This window comes from Mauremys mutica, chromosome 6 (assembly GCF_020497125.1).
Source record: "Mauremys mutica isolate MM-2020 ecotype Southern chromosome 6, ASM2049712v1, whole genome shotgun sequence".
Taxonomy (NCBI): Eukaryota; Metazoa; Chordata; order Testudines; family Geoemydidae; genus Mauremys; species Mauremys mutica.
The window spans coordinates 41547680-41554703 of NC_059077.1; positions in this window are offsets into that span (position 1 = coordinate 41547680).

Genomic DNA, 7024 nt, shown 5'->3' on the forward strand with positions numbered 1-7024 from the left:
CTTTCTTCAGTGTTTTCCTCTCAAGTAGCTGAACTTGTGGCTTTGACTCGAGCTTGTGTTTTGGCTCGAGATCAAACGGTCACTATCTATACGGATTCTCGTTATGCTTTTGGAGTGGTTCATGATTTTGGATTGCTTTGGAAATATAGAGGCTTCCTTACATCCACTGGTTCTCCTATTAAGAATGGTTTTTATGTTTCTGCTCTTTTGGATGCTCTTTTGTTGCCTAAATCTATAGCTGTTGTTAAATGTACTGCTCACAAGACCCCTCATGATGAAGTTACCCGTGGGAATGCTCTAGCTGACTCTGCAGCTAGAACAGCGGCTCTTTCTGCACCTCAGGCTGTACATTCCTGTGTACTGATAGAGCAGCCTTCACTGGCCTCCCTTGACGATCTGGCTAAGATCCAGGAGGCAGCATCAAGAACTGAGAAGCACTCTTGGAGTGCTGCTGGCTGCATTTTACATTCTGATAATCTTTGGCGTGCCCCGGATGGTCGCCTGGTGGCACCAAAGATGTTATTGCCCTATCTTGCTCGCATATATCATGGGATGGCACACGTGAGCAAAGGGGGGATGGTTGCTGCAGTTGCCCGAGATTGGTTTGCACCCATTTTCCCTTCTGTTGCCCATTCCTACTGTCAACACTGTGTGATTTGTCAACAACACAACATTGGTAAAGCTGTTAAAGCTATGCGAGCAGCCCACCCTCCTCCTTGGGGACCTTTTGTAAATATTCAGATTGATTTTATTCAAATGTCTAAATGTTGTGGTTATGAATATGTATTAGTTTTAGTTGATGTATTTACCAATTGGGTTGAAGCTTTTCCCTGCAGGAAGGCAGATGCCAGGACTGTTGTGAAACTTCTGCTTAAGGATTTTGTCCCTCGTTTTGGCATTCCTGTGAGTATCAACAGTGATCGTGGAACTCACTTTACTGGACAGATTGTAAAGGAGTTATGTACAGCTTTGCAGATCCAACACAACCTTCACTGCCCTCATCACCCACAATCTGCTGGGACAGTGGAACGCCAGAACGGGATTTTAAAAAATAAACTGGCCAAGATTTGTGCTGAAACGAACTTAAAGTGGCCAGATGCCCTTCCATTGGCACTGATGAGTATGAGAGCCGTTCCCAATCGAAAGACTGGACTCAGCCCTCATGAGATTTTGACGGGGCGCCCAATGCGACTACCAACTGCACCCCCACTGACCTTAGCTCAGATGGACATTCATTTGATGGATGATATAATGCTTAAGTATTGTCAGGCACTAATGAAATGTGTTAAGTCTTTTTATACACAGGTGAAGGAAGCCTTACCGAAGGATCCTGTGCAACCTTGCCACTCGTTGGAACCGGGAGACTGGGTCTACATAAAGGTCCATCAACGAAAGACTGCCCTGGCTCCACGCTGGAAAGGCCCTTTCCAAGTCCTGTTGACTACCAACACTGCTGTGAAGTGTCAAGGACTACCTGCCTGGACCCATGCATCGCACTGCAAAAAGACCCCTCCACCTCGGGAGGCCACACCTACTGATGATCAACGTGCTCCTTCTTCTAGCCCTGCTGTTCCTGCTGGACAGCGGAAGAAGAGGACAAGGTGACGTACTGGTGACCTCTCCCTTGTCCTCTGATGGACCTACTGTGCCTTTGGATTTTTCTAAAGGAATTCCAACATTACAACCCTCTTCCCTTTATCATGCTAGACCACGATTGTTTTTGGGGAGGAGGAGAAGATACATTCGTTCTGCAAACTCCTCCAGAGTCCAGGGATTCCTGACTAAAAGAGACATTATGAACTGGCCCTGGTGGAAGAAACGAAGCATCGTTTATTGGCAAGGAGGGAACTGTGGGGAGCGTGCTTGGGCGTGTGGGGTTGAATGGTGGCTTGGATTTCTTCCAGGGGCAGGGCTCTGTGCTTATGGACAAGTACCCTGGGGATGTACTGCCCTCCCTAATTGGCTTTCAGATAATGACTACCAAAAGCACCTTGCTACCACAAAGGTTACCCCCACTAGCCCCTCAACCCTGGCCGTCACTTCTGTAATTTATCCAGATGTAAACGAAATTGTATATTCTAATGAGATTCGTTGGCCCAGACCTTCCCATCTTAGTGATTTATTAGAATATTGCTCAGAAAGCCTATTTTTTAAAGTTCAACAGACTTCATATGAGAGAACCATTGAGTGGAAAACAAATGGATCAGTGGCAATAGAGATCCATAATATTACTGCAAATCAGCCCCTAGATTTTAGATATGAAATTGATGGATTCCATAGTGAAGTAGATATGATGGTTATTCCTGGAATTTGTGCTATGTTACCTGAAAGAGGCCCTTATTGTTATTTGGTTACCCAATTAGTGAATAATCAAACGACTACCCAAAGAGTTTGTTCTACTACTGGAAATTTTACCTGTCTTGAGACCATTCCAGTGACTGATAATGTGACTTGTACTTTATTGCAATACACTCCCTCTTATGCTATTGATATTAATGCCTCTCAGAAATATATGCAGGTCTACAACCAACAGATGTGGTATAGACCTACGCTGAGGGGAAATGTGCCAGAATATCGGTGGACTGTACTTAACACTACACTAGGGACTGTGCAGTTTACATTGCCTTTATCTAGTTTTCAGATCACCTCTACATATCCAAATTGTTCCCAAGGGGCTGCCATTAGATTAGCACAACTGAGGGCCTGGGTTATTTCCTCTAGAAAGAAGAGGGATCTAGCCGGATCCTTGTGGGATGGGGCCAATTCTGCAGCTGCTGTTTGGAATATTTTTAAGACCCAGGAGCATGATGAGAAATTGGGCCAATTAGAGAAGGCCACTGGCCTGATTTCTGGGGCACAGCTGACACAAGTGCAAACCGGAGTGGGTGAGTTACATGTCATTTCCGCCCTTAGTTCTCTGACCCAGAATTTATTGAGAGAGATGGTACTGAATATCACTGAGGCTGGGAAGGCATTGCAGTGGGATCTAGCATGTTCGGAAATTCAGGATTTCCTGAATGACCAGCTGATGGCCATTCGGAATGATCTAGTGCACCAAGCTTGGCCCACTGCCCTTACAGACACGTCAGGGCAAATTCACATGCTTCAGAATATATATCATGCTGAGCAGAATGCCTTTCATACAGCTTATAGAGTGTCTACTTTATGTACTAAGTTTGATGTATTGTGCTTTGTTACCAAAACTGTACGACAACCCCATTATTTTATTCCTATGGAGATGTTATTGTTTGTAGTGTTGTTGGTTGGTGTGGGATTATGTTATTGTTGTTGTTGTTGTAAAGGACGTAATGATAGTAATACTACTTTTCACGTTCATGCTAATCATGCATTGTCATTACATCCCATGAAAACCCCTAAGGTTGAGATGTCTCCTGTAGACTCTGAAATCCATGGTTTAATGCAAATTGAGATTTGAGGTATTTGTTGTACTAGAAGTACAAAAGGGGGGAATGTGGAGGCCAAGAATTAATTAATAAAGGTTTGAAGGGATCTTAATGTATGTTAGCTAATTAGCAGAGGTTAAGCTGTTACCCTGTATCTGGTGCAGAGTCAATTGTGTGAAAAGTCGTTACGACCTTGTGAATTGCAGTCTTGTTTTCTGTTCTGGTATTGCAGACAAATAAGATAACGAATAGGCTTATGTATAAACAAATGCAAATGTTTACTTTTACTGTCTCCAGGTTTGCTAGCCACTGTCTGTTAAGAAGGTATAAAAATTATTATGATTGTTTACTAATTGAGAGAGATCTGTCCAGGACAAGGGGCAACCCAGTTCCTGACATTCTCTCCCTCTTGTGTTCACTAGAGTATTATAATAAAGTATTTGTTTTTGCTGCACCCAAACATAAAAGCGAGAACTGAGTTTTTCTTCGACAAATGTAATGTCAAATTACAAAGACATTTGAACAGGCATTAGAATTAATCACCTGAATCAGGTCCTAAATCAAAACACAATCAGAAGAGTAGTCAATCCTTGCTCAAGCAAGTGCTCCATAGCATGAGTAAGGCCAAGACATAATCATACATTGGCTGGCTCACCAGCTGCTCAGCGCAGCTTTGTCCCACATACACACCCCTCTCCCAACATGTCTGAGTTCCCTCCCTGGGATCAGGATTTAACCAGGACTAGCTGATACCATGCTGCACACTCTTTGCCCTGGCCTACGCTGACATGGTCAGCATTGTGTCAGCTCACTCAAACCTCCACAACTGTGTCTGAGGGTGGTTATGTTGCACAATGTAAATGAGCCCTGTGAGCACACCTGGCCCACGTGCGTGCGTAGGAGAGAGCCCTTGGTGCTCCTTGAGCCTGGTAGTGCCTTGGTCTGAGCACCACACCGCTGCGAATTACACATGCTTCCTCTGTGACAGGCATGCCAGAAAGGCCAGACCCACAGGGAAATGGAGGGGAGGTAGAGGTTGCTAGGAAAAGCTGAAAGAGGATTGACTGATAGGGCGATCCCCAGGGGAGATGGACAGCCTGGGTTGCCACTGGGGGGCAGATGGGAAGGGGAGGCCAGACTGCCGTGAGGGGCAGATAAGGGGAGGCAGAGGCCAGGCTGTTATTGGGGAGCATAGGGTAGGCTGCTGTTGGGAAAGTGGGAAGCCCAGGCTTTAAAGTGCACGGGGAGGTCCAGGCTGCATGGAGAGGAGGGGACACAGGGCAGGGAGAGGCCCAGTCTCACAGAGGAGAGAGGGTACAAGGGCAGCAGGATGCCCAGGCTGCACAGGGGAGAGGGGTCACAGGGGCGAGTGGAGGCCGAGGCTGCATGGGAGGGGGAGGGTACAGGGGCAGGGGAAGACTCAGGCTGCACGGGTGAGAGGGATGAGGAGGCCTGTGACACTGATAGACCAGGAGCCAGCTTTTGCCAAGGCTGTAGGCATCAGCTGAGCACTGACAAATTCATAGCTGGAAATTAGACCAGCTCACCTGTATGTTAGTATTGTTCCAGTTAGATATTAGACTTATAAAGATCTGTTTAGATACTATAAAATGTTTGGAACTTGCTGCATGCATTACTCTTTATTGTAATGTCTGTAGCCAGGGGCGGCTCTAGCTTTTTTGCCGCCCCAAGCACGGCAGTCAGGCAGCCTTCGGCGTCTTGCCTGCGGGAGGTCCCCGGTCCTGCGGATTCAGCATCTTGCCTGCGGGAGGTCCGCCAGTCCCGCGGCTTCAGCGTACCCGCCGCCGAATTGCCACCGAAGCCGCGGGACCGGCAGGCCACCCCAGTGGCTTGCCGCCCCAGGCACACGCTTGGAGCACAATCAAGAGATTGTGTAAAAATAATAGATGTGGAGTTCTTTTTATTTGCCTTCTGCTTTTTGAGCCTTTAGGGTGCACTGGGGTCACATTTTGAAGCTTTTTTCACAAACAAGAGAGCTAAAAACTTACTTTTTCTTTAATAAATGAAGGCAGAAACCATCACCTATCCACTTGACTCCAGGAGCTGGGGCATTAAGGAAAATAATAATTACCAGGAGACTCATGACAAAATCATGAGAGTTGGCAACACAGACTGTTATAGGACTTTAGAAGTTCACATCTGTTACTGGGTTGGTGAAACCTAATTATAGAACATACCACTAGTTTGGGGTGTCTGCCCTGCGTCTTGAAAGTCTTCCCTGAGGTTTGCACTCATGGACCAGACAGCATGACAAGGCCCAGGCTGGGAGGAAGGACATAGGGGAGGAGGCAGCCCAGGCTGCACAGTGGAAGGGGGCACCCAGGGTAGGGGAGGCACAGGCTCCCACCCAGGGCATAAAGTGGAAGGCACAGGGCAGGGGGTCCCAGGCTGCATGGGATGTGGGGGGAAGGAAGAGGCAAGGTAGGGCAGGAAGAGGCTCAGGGCAGGGGTGGGGGTCCCAGGTGGCACTGAGGAGGGGGCAGGGCAAGGGAGCAGTGCGGGGGGGAGGAGGAGGAAGGTGCATGGCAAGGGGGGCAGTGCAGGGGCGGGGACAGGGCAAGGGGGCAGTGCGGGGGGGAGGAGGAAGGAGCAGGGCAAGGGGGGGCAGTGCGGGGAGGAGGAGGAAGGTGCAGGGCAAGGGGGCAGGGCAGGGGGGGAAGGAGGAAGGAGCAGGGCAAGGGGGGCGGTGCGGGGGGGAGGAGGAAGGAGCAGGGCAAGGGGGGCAGTGCGGGGGGGGGGGAGGAAGAAGCAGGGGAAGAGGGGGCAGTGCGGGGGGGGGAGGGGGAGGAGGAAGGTGCATGGCAAGGGGGCAGTGCGGGGGCAGGGACAGGGCAAGGGGGCAGTGCGGGGGGGGGAGGAGGGAGCAGGGCAAGGGGGCGCAGTGCAGGGGGAGGAGGAGGAAGGAGCAGGGCAAGGGGGGCAGTGCGGGGGGGAGGAGGAAGGTGCATAGCAAGGGGGGCAGTGCGGGGGGAGGAGGAGGAGGAGGAGGGAGCAGGGCAAGGGGGGCAGTGCGGGGACAGGGTAAGGGGACAGTGCGGGGGGAAGGGGAGGAGGAGGAAGGTGCATAGCAAGGGGGCAGTGCGGGGGCGGGGACAGGGCAAGGGGGTAGTGCGGGGGGGATCGGGGCAGTGCGGGGACAGGGCAAGGGGGCAGTGTGGGGGGGAGGAAGGAGCAGGGCAAGGTGGGGCAGTGCGGGGGGGGAGGAGGGAGCAGGGCAAAGGGGGGCAGTGCGGGGACAGGGCAAGGGGACAGTGCGGGGGGGGAGGAGGGAGCAGGGCAAGGGGGGGCAGTGCGGGGACAGGGCAAGGGGGCAGTGCGGGGGGAAGGGGGGGAGGAGGAAGGAGCAGGACCGGGGGGCAGTGCGGAAAGGGGCAAAGCGGTTTCCATGCGGGCACAGGTCAGGGAGGCCCGGCTCACTGCCTGCGCCGCATCGGGCAGTGCCAGTGACCCGTTCCCTGCCCCTCCCCCGCGCTCCTTAGCGGGCGGGTCGCTGCTGCGCTCCGCGGCCGCCCCAGGCCGGCAGGTGGCGCTGCCGCGAGCCGGGCCCTGTCCCTAGCCGGGCGGGTCCATTGGGCCGGAGAGGGGGAGGGCGCTGGCGC